Source organism: Engystomops pustulosus, chromosome 11 (assembly GCF_040894005.1).
Source record: "Engystomops pustulosus chromosome 11, aEngPut4.maternal, whole genome shotgun sequence".
Lineage (NCBI taxonomy): Eukaryota > Metazoa > Chordata > Amphibia > Anura > Leptodactylidae > Engystomops > Engystomops pustulosus.
The window spans coordinates 20,832,417-20,848,109 of record NC_092421.1 but is presented as its reverse complement, the minus strand read 5'-3'; positions in this window follow the sequence as shown (position 1 = coordinate 20,848,109).

Sequence of the window (15,693 nt, the reverse complement as noted above, 5' to 3'; positions counted from 1 at the left end):
TAGATGATATATCAGTCTCTCCTGCAGGAGCACTAGACTCTTGGCTGGGACCTGCACTTGTGTCACTGGTTCTTGATTCAGCCTTTGCCTCCTCACTGGTCTCTGGAGACTCATTATTGTGTTGGGCCTGTGGACACTCATGGAATGTGTGCCCAGACTGGGAGCACAGGTTACAGACGACCTGCCCGGCACATTCCTCCTTCACATGTCCCAATTGTCCACTTAAGGAGCACTTCATACTGGAACAGTTTTTAGAGAGGTGTCTGCCCCCACATCTATGGCACAGATATGCACGCATATCCCCCTCTCTGATCCCAGATAGAAGGAATGAGGCAGATGTCTAGTAACACCATTGTGGCGCAGCAGAGAGTTCCTCACAGTGTAGCCTCCTTTCCAGAGATCCTCCTCATCATAGATCTTGACTGGGTTACTCCTCACGATACACTGTCTACTCAGAACCAGAGCTCCAGATCTGCCAGAGCCACCACCTCAGACTGGAATACGATGGTGGCCGTTATATCCTCTGGTTTGGACAGTGGGATAACCTGCAGATGTTCCCAGATCTCATCATTTTTGGTGTCGTTATAGATGCCCCAGAACAAGTCCAGATTGTACTAAAGTTTGAAGCTGATATCAAATATCCTGCTGGAGGGAACATGGATTAGGGCATAGACCTCAAACCCCATAAAGTCCTTCAGTAGATCTCTTCCAATGTAGAATCTGGAGGGGATGTCCTGTTCTGGGTCGGTGTATCTAATCGTTACAGCGGTTGCAAAAGTGTTTTAATCTTTTGAGCCGAGCATGAGTGTGTAGGATACAATAACCAATTGATACGACTGATAAGAGTTAATTGTATTTTCTGTATTTATTTATTATGATTGATGTGTTTCTAACATTTCACAGAACAAAGAAAATATTGAATATGTTTTACACATTCTTGACCAAGCTCATTTCTACCACAAGGACCAAGACCTATTTCTTAAAAGTGACATGTATTATTTTATCTGGCAAGAACTGTAGAATGCTTTAACTTTCCCAGGTGATTTTTTTCGTGACATGTTTCCTCCAGCATACTGGTAATTTGTTAGTTGATAAGTTTTCAAAATTCAAAATTTAGGAATTGAATTGAAGATTATTTTTCACATCTAGGAATGCTGTGGCTTCCTCAATTATATGAATTACCTCCTCAGTAAGACATTCCTGACCATAAAATGGATGCAGATGGAGGGTCATGTGATCCTCTATCTGTCCATAATCGATCTGCTAGGATCTTGATCTTATATTCATGAATCCTATCATAAGGTCTTAGCAGGACTATTGTTCATGGACAGAAAGATCTCATGAACCTCCATTTGCAGACATTTTATGTACAGGAATCACAATTGAGGTATAATACATTTCTGAACCTAGAGGGGTTAACTATATCAAGAAAGCAAGTAGAACTATCAATAGACGTATGTTGGTAAATTATCTAATATTTTAGCATTCTGAATCATCTTAGTAGTTTTCATAAGTTTAATTCACATTACCTGGCTCCCTGCCAGCTGCATCTGGTGAGTCCCCAGGGAGGGGACAGCTGCATCCTGTGTGTGCCTGTGTCAGTCTCCTCTCCTCCACACTCATGCAGCTCCCTCACCCGCCCCCTCTTCCTGTCATGTACATTGGGCAGGCAGTTTCGGAAGGGGGATGGTGTGGAGGAGACGAGGAATGCATGAGGAGACACAGGCTTCTACAGCTGCCCCTTCCCAGGACTCACCACAGACTTTTGGCAGGGAGCCGGTTCTGTAAATTAAACTTACAGTACTATACAGTATACTTTAATATAGTATACTATACAGTACTATATGTCTTGAAATGATTCACAATGCTGACACAGGCATTTTTTTAAATCAGCATAGCATAAGCTATTTAAACTTGACATTCTTGGTGACAGATTCACTTTAACTGTGACAACATCCCTGGTGTGCTAAATAACTACTATCACTTGTCAAATTATCTGGACACTATTATTTTATTCTATTCTACTTTCAAGTTTTTGGTGTAACAACACTGCAGAAGCAAATCTATCAATCTTATCTTGTGGGATAATCCGGTTGATCTGGTTTTGTTATCATTATAAACCTTGTTGACTCTGGACATTTACCATTTTTTTCAGACTACAGGTGTGCTGCCTAGTCTTTTGAGGTTTTTTTTCCCCATAAATGTATCTTTTTTTTAAGAATAAATAAAAGCAGGCTTCAAATCTGGGGCTATTGAATGGACTTCTGGCCGCTCAACTACTATTCCCGAAGCTATTATAGTCAATAGCATCTGTGGCTTAAAGATGCAGATACCATTGACACAGAGTGCAATGTAGCCAGGGAAACTTCCCCCCTTCATGTCTATATACTGGGGGGATGGCACTGTCTATATACCACTGGGGGCTTGCTGGCTATATACTGGGGAGGCTGTGACCAATGGATTTCCCACCCTAGGCTTATGCTCGATTCAAAAGGCTTTTTTAGTGTTAAAATTAGGTGCCTCAGCTTATACTTGGGTCGACTTATACTTGAGTATACATGGTGCTTATTAAATTTCTCTCATTTATTAATTACTTTTCCACTTTTTTATTATTCTCAAAAATAAAAAAACTGGTGTAAAAGCCCATTTTTAAAAATATACTACAGTATGGCAGTATATGGGGATTTTGCACAGCATATATTACAATGTGCAAATCGCACATTGTAATAGCCTAAAATCAGAGAGCCTTGGGTCTTTGTATGTTAACTCTCCATACACCCACCTTGTACAGAGAGGGCTCAGCTCTTGAACCCTCTAAATACCCCTGCAGCCAGCATGTAACGTAGTACTACGTCACAAGTCAGTTATGGGTTAAAAGATTTTAAAAAAAATTATCAAACAACTTCATACCATTGATAGGTGTCATGAAATGTCATAAGGTATCATGTATGATTCATAGATAAATATTTTTTTTGGACTATAAGACGGACCTTATTGCACGAGGCACCCAAGATTTAGTCATTCAAAAAAAGGAAAAATATATTATACACTAATTAAAAATTGCCTTTTGATCACATCGAATGAACATACACAGAAAAAAACACCTCTAATTCATACATGGTCCCAACCTCAACTTCTTCTCTGTATTCTCTGACCCCATCCTTTGGTAGCATTAAAGGGTTTAAGGACCTTGCAGTAATGCAGGAAGCATGTGATCAGTCACATGCTTCTGACATCACTCTAGGTCAGTGGTGGCGAACCTATGGCACGGGTGCCAGAGGCGGCACTCAGAGCCCTTTCTGTGGGCACCCGGGCCATCACCCAAGCACACCAGACAGGACTCAAAGAATCTTCCTGCAACTTAAAAGATGCTGCTTTCAGTTATATATTTAAGTGATACTTCGTTACTTGGGAATGTAGGAAGAGGGAGAATGAGAAGACAGGACCGAATTATCTTTGGAGGACCTTCTGCTGGCCCAACAATTCTCTGTGTACAGAAGGACACTGGAAAGAAGCTAAAATTATGCAAAGTTTCCATCTTGTCCTCAGGAGGCCAATATGATCGAACATTGTTGAAGAACAGGGAGCAATAAGTTACTGCTTTAATTTTTGGTTGGCACCCCGCAATAAATAAGGGGGGTTTTGGGTTGCAGTTTGGGCACTCGGCCACTAAAAGGTTCGCCATCACTGCTCTAGGTCCTGCAGTAGTTGGGACGGCAAGGAGAGGGGAGCAATGCAGAGGCTTTTCTCTCTCTGAGATGTGAGATTAATGCTGTAGGACAAATCTGTAGGACAGTGGTCAGGAGGGTCTGGCAGTGCTGGATCCTTATGACCTTCTTGCTCAAAAGTGCATCTTATAGTCTGAAAGAATATGGTATTTACTCAGGTAATATAGATCTTCATTACATATAGCAAAGTGGCAAAAAGGAAAGACGCCATAATTAGCATATAGGCCCCATCATTGCACTGTATGACATAGACTGGCAAGGATGTATGCTAAAATACCCAAAATATATATGAAGTGGACAAATTGTCTAACTTCTCTGTCTAATTATGGGATGCATCCATGCTGAGCTGTCAGTGTCCATGAAGAACACACTTTATTATTAGAGATGAGCGAACATACTCGTCCGAGCTTGATGCTCGTTCGAGCATTAGCGTACTCGAAACTGCTCGTTGCTCGGACGAATACTTCGCCCGCTCGAGAAAATGGCATCTCCCGCCGTTGTGATTTTTGGCGGCCAGAAACAGAGCCAATCAAAGCCAGGAGACTCTACACTCCACCCAGCATGACGTGGTACCCTTACACGTCGATAGCAGTGGTTGGCTGGCCTGATCAGGTGACCCTGGAACAGACTAGTCCCTGCCCGCGCTGATCGTATCTTTCTCTGTCTGGATGCCGCTAGGGAGAGAGCTGCTGCTGGTCAGGGAAAGCGTTAGGGTGTTGTGTTAGGCAGGAGTGATTCTACAAGAACCCAACAGCCCTTCTTAGGGCTACAATAACGTTTTATTTTACTTTTTTTTGGTTTGCCTGTGGCTGGGCTTGCTGGCACTAGTAGTGCAGCTAGTACCATATTGTGAGTAATTTGCAGGGAGACTTGCGACCGTTGTGTTTAGCTCTTAGTGACACACATATCCACTTTAAACACCGTAGTGGGACAATTTATTAGGGTTTGATTAGAATTAGGCAGAGTCTGCTGATTAATTTTTTTTTACCTTTATTTCTTTTTATAACTCAAAGTCATCAGGCACAGCACAAAATCCAGTTGTGTGCTGTCAGTGTAGGTTAGAAACTAGCCATAGCAATAGGATAGCATCGTTTTGTTTAAAAAAATAAATAAATAAAAAAAAATAAACCAAGAAAAAAAAATTTTAAGTTTACACTTTAATTTGGAAAATGTTTAATGTTGAGGCCAGAACAGTGCGAAGAGGTGATGTCGTGGATTGCAGACAATGCTTCTAGCCATTTGTCCACCAATCAGTCTTCCACGCAGTCCACCCATGTCACCGAAATCAGCACTCCTCCAGCTCCTCCACCTCAGCCTCCTTCCCCCCGTCTGCCCCCTCCTAGAAAAATTTGGCATTTGAACCGGCATACTCTGAGGAACTGTTTTCTGGACCCTTCCCACAGTCACAAACCACTTGTCCGGTTGCTGCTGAGCTATTTTCCGATGCCCAGGTTTTCCATCGGTCGCAGTCTGTGGGTGATGATGACATTATTGACGTAGTGGAAGAAGTGTGTAAAGAGGTGTCGGACGATGAGGAGACACGGTTGTCAGACAGTGGTGAAGTTGTTGTCAGTGCAGGAAGTCCGAGGGGGGAGCAGACTGAGGGATCGGAGGATGATGAGGTGACAGACCTAAGCTAGGTTGATAGGCCGGGAGAACACAGTGCTTCTGAGACGGAGGCGAGTCCTATAGCAGAACAGGTTGGAAGAGGCAGTGGTGGGGCCAGACGGAGAGGCAGGGCCAGAGCTGGTGTATCAGCGCCAAATGTTTCCCATAGTCAAGCTCCCGTGGCGAGGGCTAGATTTTCAGAAGTCTGGAGGTTCTTTAAAGAAACACCGGATGACCGACGGACTGTGGTGTGCAACCTGTGCCAAACCAGGATCAGCAGGGGTTCCACAACTACTAGCTTAACTACCACCAATATGCGCAGGCATATGAATGCTAAACACCCCACTCAATGGCACCAAGCCCGTTCACCTCCGGCCGGGCACACCACTGCTCCTTCCCCTGTGTCATCTTCTAGTCAGCCCCCTGCCCAGGACCATGGCCCAAACACCTCCCGTGCGAAAACCCCATCTTCGCCTCCACGATCCTCCACAGCATCCACCAGCGTTCAGCTCTCCATACCCCAGACGCTGGAGCGCAAAAGGAAGTATAGCGCAACCCACCCACACGCCCAAGCCCTCAACGTCCACATCTCCAAGTTGCTTAGCCTGGAGATGCTGCCCTATAGGCTGGTAGAGACCGAGGCCTTTCGAAACCTCATGGCGGCGGCCGCCCCTCAGTATTCGGTCCCCAGCCGCCACTACTTTTCCCGATGTGCCGTCCCAGCCCTGCACAAGCACGTGTCAGAGAACATCATCCGTGCCCTGACCAACACCGTTTCTGACAAGGTCCACCTGACCATAGACACGTGGACGAGTGCTGCCGGGCAGGGCCACTATATATCGCTGATGGCACATTGGGTTACCATGTTATCCAGAGTTTACCAGCAGCGCAGAGTGATTGTAAACTGCCAGATGTCAACTTCCACCAGAACTGGTAGTCAAGTCAGTCAGCTTCCTCAAGTCTACAATGAGGAGTGGACGTGGATGTCTGATATCTGTCAGGTGCTGAGGTACTTTGAGGAGTCAACACAGATGGTCAGTGGCGATGCCGCCATCATCAGCCTCACCATCCCGCTGCTTGGTCTGTTGAAAAACTCTCTGGTCAGCATGAAGTCGGAAGCTTTGCGCTCATCACAAGAGACAGGGGAAGAAGATTCCCTTGTTGATAGCCAAAGCACCCTCAGGTCTGTTTCTCAGCGCATATCGGAGGAGGTGGAGGAGGATGAGGAGGAAGAGGAGGAGAATGTTGGCGAGACAGAAGAGGGGACCATTGTTCAGTCCGTCACTGTTCAGCGTGTATGGGCAGAAGAAGAGGAGTTGGAGGAGGAGGAAATGGAGAGTCAGGCCAGTGAGGGGAGTGAATTCTTTCGCGTTGGTACTCTGGCGCATATGGCAGATTTCATGCTAGGCTGCCTATCCCGGGACCCTCGCGTTCAAAGAATTTATTCCAGCACCGATTACTGGGTATTCACTCTCCTGGACCCACGGTACAAGCAAAGTCTTTCCACTCTCATCCCTGGAGAGGAAAGGAGTGTGAGAATGCATGAATACCAGCAGGCCCTGGTGCAGAAGCTGAAACAGTATTTCCCTTCTGACAGCGCTAGCGGCAGAGGGCGTACTTCTGCGGGACAAGTAGCGAGGGAGAGTAGGCGAGCAGGCAGCTTGTCCAGCACTGGCAGGGGTACGCTTTACAAGGCCTTTTCCAGTTTTATGTCACCCCAGCAAGACACTGTCACCTGTCCCCAGTCTCGGCAGAGTTGGGCTGATCTTTACAGAAAGATGGTGAGGGAGTACGTAGCTGACCATACCATAAATGATCACACAGCTCCCTACAACTACTGGGTTTCAAAGCTGGACATGTGGCACGAACTGGCGCTGTACACCTTGGAGGTTCTTGCCTGCCCTGCCGCTAGCGTGGTGTCTGAGCGGGTTTTCAGTGCAGCTGGTGGCATCATCACCGATAAGCGTACACGCCTGTCGACTGACAGCGCTGACAGGCGTGTACGCTTATCAAGATGAATAAAGCCTGGATTTCTCCGGATTTTCATTCTCCACCAGGTGAAAGAAGCTCAACCTGAATAATGTATGCACTCCTCCTCCTCATTGTCCTCCTTCTCCTCCTCTTTGTACACTAAAGCAGAGGAAACTGGCTATTTTTTGCCAGGGCCAACTGGCTCTAGCTATAGTACTCTATGTATTTAATTTTTCTGGAGGGCCACCTACCCGGTCCTCTGTTTTAAGCAATTTTTGGGAGTGCCACATACAGGCACTCAATCTATTTAATTTTTCTGGAGGACCACCTACCTGCTCCTCTGGTTTGAAAACTTTTTTGGACTGCCACATACAGGCACTCAATTTATTTAATTTTTCTGGAGGACCACCTACCTGCTCCTCTGGTTTGAAAACTTTTTTGGACTGCCACATACAGGCACTAATTAAATTGTCTCCATAGCAGCCTCCACATGTCGTCTTTTTAGCTGGCTCCACACGTTGTCTCCATTGCTACCTCCACACGTCATCGCCATAGCTGCCTCCAAAAGTCGTCCATATAGCTGCCTCCATACATGGTCTCCTTATCAAACGAACTGTGTCAGGCAGAAATTTGGGTTGTTTTCATGGCTTCCACATCAAACTTGTTAACTTTGTCGCCACCCTGCTGTGTAATCCACAAAATATACTGGCAAACTTTTATCATTTACCGATATTATTTCAGCGCTTCTTGCGCATCTGTTTATATTCCCCTCACCCGCCATAACCCAAACTTATAAGAACGCTACTACACTTGATCTTATACAAAAGGTTCTTAGAAGTGCTGTTTGGGGAGTAGCCTAGAGACAGGGGCTTGGATTGGCGAAAGCTCGCCTGGCAGCGGAGCGCCAGCTCCATCCCAAGATCCAACTAACATAGTTTTAACTGCAGCACCTTTAATCTACTACTAGTTCACTGCCTCCATACATCGTCCCCTTATCAAACGAGCTGTGTCAGGCAGAATTTTCAGGTGTTTCACCAGATACATAGTGGAACTCGGCCCATCTGTCGCCGCCATGCTGGAGACCTGAAGTTGCAATCATAGCAGCCCAATATGGATGCCCCATACTGTCGCTCTTAAGCATGGAACCATTTCCGTAAAAACAATTAAAAATAGAACCACTATGCTATTCCATTATTCCTAGGTGAAATATGCAAACGACCCGGCCTGCTTTGAAAATTATAATTTTTTCAAAGTAAACGCTTCTGGCCCCCAGGCCCATTTTGGGTGGGGAGGAGCCGAGAGACAGGGGCTTGGACAGGCGAAAGCTCGCCTGGCAGTGGACCGCCAGCTCCATCCCAAGATTAGGCAGCCTCAGAGGCATTCATGCATGCTGCCCCTGCTGTTTCCTGTCCATTTTGCCTCCACGATCCTCCACAGCGTCCACCAATGTCTCATTTCAACTCTCTATACCCCAGACGCTGGAGCACGAGAGGATATGCAGCACATCATCCCCTTATCAAACTAGCTGTGTCAGGCAGAATTTTCAGGTGTTTCACCAGATACATAGTGGAACTCGGTCTATCTGTCGCCGCCATGCTGGAGACCTGAAGTTGCAATCATAGCAGCGCAATATGAATGCCCCATACTGTCGCTCTTAATCATGGAAGTCGTCTCCATGGCTGCCTCCACATGTCGTCCCCTTATCAAACGAGCTGTGTCAGGCTCATTTTTCGGGTGTTTCACCAGATACGTTATGGAACTTGGTCACTATGTCGCCACCATGCTGTGTTATCGACTAAATATACCGTCAACCTTTTGTTCACATAGGAAATCATTTCACCCCCTTTGGTGAAACCTGAGTCCATTTAGGGTATGTCGCCATGACACTCTCTAGCCTGCCACTGCTGCCGCTGCCTCTGCATGCCGTCCCCTATAGTGTCAGGGTCAATTATTGGATGTTTTAGATGCTATCTAGCTTCATTCTGTCACTCTGTCATGGCCATGCTGTTGCCCATAATTTTGGCATAATGGTGCGATTAAGCAGCCTCAGAGGCATCCATGCATGCTGCCCCCGCTGTTTCCTGTCCATTTCCGTGGTGTTTCCATCCTTTTCTGAGGTTCCCAGGTGTTTGGCCAAGCTTCCCTGTGCAGAGCCTTGGTCCCCTTGAAAAATGCTCGAGTCTCCCATTGACTTCAATGGGGCTCGTTATTCGAGACGAGCACTCGAGCATCTGGAAAAGTTCGTCTCGAATAACGAGTACCCGAGCATTTTAGTGCTCGCTCATCTCTATTTATTATCCATCTTGCCTATATGTCTCAAGCTCCTGTATACTGTATACTTGAAATATGAACCACCACACTGCTACTTGTGAAACTTCCCTGCATAGTCAGATCCAAATATAATTTCTGTGTGCTACAAAAAAAAAAGTATTCATTAAAATCATTGAAATCATCTACACGCCTCTTTGTTGTCTCTGGGGGATATTTGTCATACAACGTTTTTTGTGCGCAGCATTTTTTCTATGACAGACAGGGCCTGGCGAAGAAATAAACATAACTGGCACATGTGAAAAGTCGCCGGCAGCAGCAAGTGTGCCATCGGGGGAACAGAAATGCCACACACCGGCCCACTCCAGGCCAGCTATGGAGTGGCGCAGAGGCCTTGATAAATATGCCCTTCTGTCTCAATACTTTGCACAACTAATTTGCATATGGCTTGAAAGTTGATTCTCATGTTGATGTCACCAATCTGGGTCATAAACGAGATGTGGATCTGAAAAGGTGGTAATCTGGTACTAGTAAGGGGTTAATTTATGCTACCTTTAAACATGATCCTTGTCAGCTATAATGTAACCAGGCAGAGATCCAGGAACAATAGAATGTGCTCTTATCTGATATTCATAATCCATTTTGACAATTTATAAGTTTACTACATAAACTTACATATTTGTATTGGTACATATCTGCTTCCTGGAGTTGGAGATGTAATGAAATTGGCCACCACCTATGTCTGGGAATGATTTTGTGCATGGGTCCTAAAGACGATCTACCACCAGGATGATAGACAAGATGGAGCCCGGAGCCCCTCAGGCTCATTTGCATACAGTCCTTCTTCCTGGTGGTAGATGTATATGTTGACATTTTTTTTGTAACTCAGGATTATTGAGAAGAATTAAGATGATAGAAACGCCCTACAACTTTGCATAATTAACATTGAGATTCAAAGGCCAGGGTACCATGTCAAAGTGAACCCGTCCATTCACTACACAGCCCTGGCAATACAAGGAACCCTTATCAACAGGGAGGTGCAAAAGCATTCAGAATAAGGGCTCTTGCACATGAACACGTGCAGTCTTTCTAAAGTGCAGTATGGTTATCCGATCCCACAAAGTGGCATCAGGTAACAGTACTGCCGTTTAGACAGACTGCATGCGTATGTGTGCAAGAACCCCAAGTCTGAATGCAGTAATATATACGGCCCACAGTAATATATACAGCACCCAGTAATAGATGCAGCCCCCAGTAATAGATGTAGCCCCCAGTAATATATACACACCCCAGTAACATATACAGCTCTCAGTAATATTACAGCTCCCAGTAAGATATACAGCCCCAAGTAATATGCAGCTCGCCAGTAATATATGCAGCCCTCAGTAATAAATACAGCCCCAAGTAATATACAGCTCCCCAGTAATATATACAGCGCTCAGTAATATTCTGCCACCAGTAATACATCCCCAGTAATATATACAGCTCCCAGCAATCTACAGCCCCCAGTAATATACAGCTTCCCAGTAATATATACAGCACCCCCAGTAATAAATACAGCCCTCCAGTAATATATACAGCCCTTAGGTAATATACAGACCCCCCTAATGCATAACTAGCGCCCAGTGTATAATATTACAGCCCCCAGTAAAATAATACATCTGTACTCACCTTCTCCTGTTCCCCCGATGTGCAGCGACTTCCTCCTCTTCTTTTGGGATGTCGGCATCCTGGTGCAGGTGGCGCAGAGAGTGACATCACCGCACCACTGGTGCCAGGATGCCGACATCATGTGCGCTCCTTGCTCTATGACTTTGCCATAGATACAAGTGCACCATTTACCGCTTAGGCCTCTAAACCGGGCAGCGAGCCCACCCTATAATCCGGCCCTACTCTTGACATAGAAAAACCTCAATGTATATTTTGCATTATATGGTTTTTTCTGTGGTTAAAACTGATGATGAACAACTATCCAGACTCAATTGCAAAATGTTTAAGACACTTGACATCTTTAGTCTTTAACCATGTTAAGTGTCAGAATGGGTTAAATTGCCCTTAAGGCTTGAGGAAATAACTTCTATTTGAAATAGTCAAATCAAGGGACAGCAAAAAGTAATACTTTAAAACAATATACAATAATGCTTTGTAAACTGGTTTGGTTATAATTCTTGGCAGTCAAAACTGGGAAGAGATCCTAGATTAATAGATTATGTTTCTATTGGCATACATTTGTTTCCTTCAGATGAAGGGTTATCTCAATACAATAGAGTGTAATTCATGCCATTATTACTGTTATTAGCATATCAGTCAATATTTGCTACAAATACAATTTTTACATCTTTGGGTTCACTGTCATTAAGACTGTGTCTGGGTCTTCTGCTGTTAGGCTGAGAAGCCACTTAAATCTATCTGCTGGTTTTCAGTCTGAACAGCAGTCTATTTGCTGGGCTGCTGACTCTCTACAACTCTTGCTCTTAACCAACAATGGTTAAAGGGAACCTGTCATCAGCAATTGGCATAATTAACCAATAACAGTATATTTTGAAGCAGTGTAACACCTTCTAGCTTTTGTTTCTTTTATGGCTCGGTCTGGTGGCATCATCTAGAAAATCAACTTTGAAGTGAGATGTAAATTGGTTGTATAAAGTCAAAGAGGAGGAAAATTTAACACCTAGTGGAGCTCTGAATGCCTCCTCCCCTGTGATTGGCATCGTGTATCAGACTTTAGGAGATCTGGTTAGTGATGTCTCTGGATGCAGGACCAATGAATGGGCTTTCAGAGGAAGAGAGAACTTGACTTCAGTGTTAAAATCTCCATTTCCATGATCTTATACAACCAATTTACATCTCATTTCAAAGTTGTTGGTTTTTTTTTTGTTGGATAATGCCACCGCACACCACACTGATTCATGAAAGAAACACGATCTGGAAGGTGTTACATTGGTTGGCAACATACTAGTGGTGGTTTATAGGTCAACTTCTGCTTAGAGGATCCCATTGATGCATGCAAGGCTTTGGAGCTATGCCTCTCTCCTGGAGCACTCTGATTTAAACCTCATGTATACCATCCTTCCTTGCTGGTCAAACAGTTTATATTACTAGATTCCTGTCCGTCATTTTTCTATTTTTTTTTAATTCTAGCTTTTTGATATTGGTTACGTCCTTAACTATTTTCCCTTCTATTGGATTCTGTAGCCTCTCCCTGCACACCCTTCTGGATTTTTGTGCTATATACTTCTGAGAAAGTTAGCCTGCCACTGAACCTAGGCTGAGACTTTCCATGTCGTCGAAGTATGATGGGGACCACAAGTTGTGCAGGAGCTTTATCATCCAGTGCTCCCTGCATATTGAGATTATACCAACTCAGTTCATCACAGAATGGGCTAAGGTGGCATTCATTATCAGCCTCCTCACCGGGAAGGCTCTGGCATGGGCTACTCCTTTCTGGGACAGAAAAGACCCGGTTAGAGCTGACATCACCTCCTTCTTTACTGCATTTCGGTCTGTCTTTGAGGAACCTGCACGCAGGGCCGGTTCTAGACAAAGTGGGGCCCTGGGCAAAACTAAAAGTGGGGCCCCAAAATAAAACTATTTTATGACCAGTCACAGTCAGCAAGAGGCTCCCTTTAGCATGGTAAAATAAACTGTAATATAGGAGAATTGTATAGCAGATAGGTGATAAATGTTCAGATTATATATGAGATGGATAACTAGACAGATAGATATATAGACAGGAGATGGATGATAAGCATCTTCACCCGAGAATTCAACCAAGTGGTATTAACCCTTTCACCGCCTGGCATTTCTGGATATTTTGTCGCGTTATTGACCACAGCAATTTTTACAATTTTGACGTTTAAAAATAAAATCTAAATTACAGCAAAAAGAATTAAAGTAAGCCCAACAAACCACAGATTTTCTGAAAGCAGACACTTGCCCCATTTTCAAAATTGCATTAGAGTTTATAGACATAGGCGCTTTCGAGCAATTTTGATTCAAACATGTTATAAAAAATACTTAAAATGTGACTTTGATAGCAAAAAATGTGCTCCAAACAGAAAATATTTACCTTCACATGTCCTAAATGTAATAGATTAACATGTGTAGAGTTCACAAATGCCCCATATCGATACGTTCACATACCGTATATACATGAGTATAAGCTGACCCGAGTATAAGCCGAGACCCTAATTTTACCACAGAAAACTGTAAAAACCTATTGACTCGAGTATAAGCCGAGGGTGTAGTATACAGCCAGCCCCGTGTAGCATACAGCCTGCCCCCGTGTAGCATACAGCCTGCCCCCGTGTTGCATACAGCCTTTCCCCATGTAGAATACAGCCTGCCCCCGTGTAATATACAGATAAAAATAATAAACTTAATACTCACCCTCCGGTGTCCCCGAAGTTCCTCGTGGCTCCGGTCGGCTTCTTCACTCTTCTATCTTCTATCTACTCTAGCAGGCAGAGTCACGTCCATGCGATCTGCCGGCCGTCACACACTATGATGCAGCGCTGTTGCCGCTGATGACGTCATCAGCGGCAACAGCATCGCATCACGTATATACTTTCCTAAAACAGTAAGATGTAAGGAGATCATACATACCCCACAACAAAATCCACAGGGGACACCAAACAATATTTGCTGAAAATTGCACAGATATATCATTGCATGCTTCCTTACACAACGGTAACCCAAATAAATAACAATATATCCATAAACCAAGCTAATAAGATAATAAAAGTCACTATTAGATGTGCACCATTGTATTAGCCGCACAAAAACAGGACCCTCCGCGCTTCATAAGAATTTAAATGAGAACGTTATAACATAGGTGTAAATAATGTGTGTGTTTTAGCTTTATGGACATGTTCTGGGTCACGGTGTTAATATATAATAGCAAAATTATGGGAAGAGGATCGAATGTTGATCCTATCAGTCAATTTTCACAAAAAAAAAATAAAATTAAAGGCAATAAAAGAGAAAGTGTGTTGTTAGATAGTTCTGCATAGAGAGCGTTAAAAACATGAAGATTAGTTGATATTATTCCTTATCAGAATGTAGTAACATATAAAGTGAATATTTCCATTATCTGTGAGGTGCAGCAGATTCTCCCTGTAGCCTGATGGCTAAGAATCTGGATTGGGGGGGGGGGGGTACACTTCAGGGGCTGTATCTATGGCTCTGTGACACATAGAACCTCACTTCTTTTTCCTATGAAAGAAGAGACTCTCCTCTTTTATATGAATCTAAATTTGTGTGTTAAACTGCCTTTGGGAGTTATTTTTATATATAAAAATGGCACCTGATATTCTCACTTTAAACCTAAATATCTTTGGATCCATGGCACCTAGAAACAAAATTCAAGATTCCTTTGAAAGAAGGAATTGCCCACTTTGCCTACCCATAGCGCTGGCCCTGCCTGCACGGGCGTCTTCAGCTGAGACTGCACTGCACTGACTATGCAGTTCAGTTCCAACTCTGGCCTCAGAGCTGGCCTGGAACGAAGCAGCCCTGATTGCGACCTTTAAAAATGGACTTTTGGGACAAGTTAAAGGCGCGGTGTCTGCATGAGACCAGCCGTCTACTCTGAGTGGTCTCATCTCTCTGGTCACTCAGATAGAAATGCGGTTTATAGAGCGGTCTGAGGAACAGTGTCTCAAACAAGCGCAAGTCCGGGTCCGACGTTTGCCTCGCTTGGCTCCTGCCGTCCAAAGGCCGCTTCAGCTTCCTGGCGTGACAGCTGCAGAGGAACCAATGCAGGTGGAAAGAGCCTGACTTTCTCGCCAAAAAGCACTCCAAACGACGTCAGGAGGACCTCTGTATGTATTGTGTCAGTCCATAAAATTTCATTGGGGCTTGTTCTGTTCATCCTTCTGCACCTAGGATTCTTGGGAGAAATGTCCCTAGATAAGTACAAAGCTTCTCTATGTTTGAACATTCCTGTGCTTCTCAGCTTTGGCACAGGTAGCCAGTTTACGGTGTTTGCCTTCTTGGACTCTGGTTCTGCAGGAATCTTTGTGGTCCCAGCATCACATCCCTGTGATCCGCCTCAAGAAGTCCCTGGTCATCTCTTTGGTCAGTGGCCAAATACTTTCCGACCCGGTCGGGTACCGCA